The sequence below is a fragment of the Chrysochloris asiatica genome, unplaced genomic scaffold (assembly GCF_000296735.1).
Source record: "Chrysochloris asiatica unplaced genomic scaffold, ChrAsi1.0 scaffold00004, whole genome shotgun sequence".
In the NCBI taxonomy this organism is placed as follows: domain Eukaryota; kingdom Metazoa; phylum Chordata; class Mammalia; order Afrosoricida; family Chrysochloridae; genus Chrysochloris; species Chrysochloris asiatica.
The window spans coordinates 28,580,032-28,580,914 of record NW_006408522.1 but is presented as its reverse complement, the minus strand read 5'-3'; positions in this window follow the sequence as shown (position 1 = coordinate 28,580,914).

Sequence of the window (883 nt, the reverse complement as noted above, 5' to 3'; positions counted from 1 at the left end):
GGTCAGTGCGAATTCCTCAGTCTTACCAGTCATTGAGACTCATTGCAGCATGGCAATGTCTCTGTCTTAAGTAGCTGAGGTTCCACGTGATCCTTACCCGTCTCTGGCCACACGTCCAGCATAAACAGCCGCCATCCGAGGAAGGCAGGGTCTAATGTAATTCTTATCCTTGTTCCTCCAGAGATAGTAGTGTTGCCGGTCTGCTGGCTTCATCAAGACTTTATCTGTCTTTGCAAATGTTGAGCTTATGTGTAAGGCTTTTGTTTGTTGGTTTGCTTTTGTTGTTAAATGCCTTCTAGTCAGTTCCGACTCATAGCTACCCTATACACAGTTTCTGAGGCTTTTAAATCTCTGCTGGAGCAGAAAGGTTCATTTTCCTACTGCGGGGTGGCTGCTGGGCTTGAACCACAGACCTTGTGGTTCATAATCCAGTGCTTATTTTATGGACTCATCATGCTCCCTTTCATATAAAGGCAGAAAATAAGCATTTCAAAGGATGCTGAAGTCATTAGCCATTAGGGAATTGCACATCAAAAACAAAATGATATGTGCTTATCCTATAGTGCCGCACCAGGATATGCTACTACACCCCTGTGAAGATATCGGCTTACCCTCATGACTTGGAAAATCTTTTATATGTCAAAATGGAGTAAAGAGAAGAAGCAATCACCATTAATTTATATGGGAAATTTTTGTGAGTGTAACCAGATTCTCAAAATAACCTATTAAATCATAACAAATGACACAGAAAACCCGAAATAATACTAACATATAGTGTTCATGTAGTCATGGTGTGGCATTGTGGGATAAAACACTGGACCCCAGGGTTGGTTTGAACCACAATGTTGGAGGTTCAAACTCACCAGCAAACCCTATTCAGGCA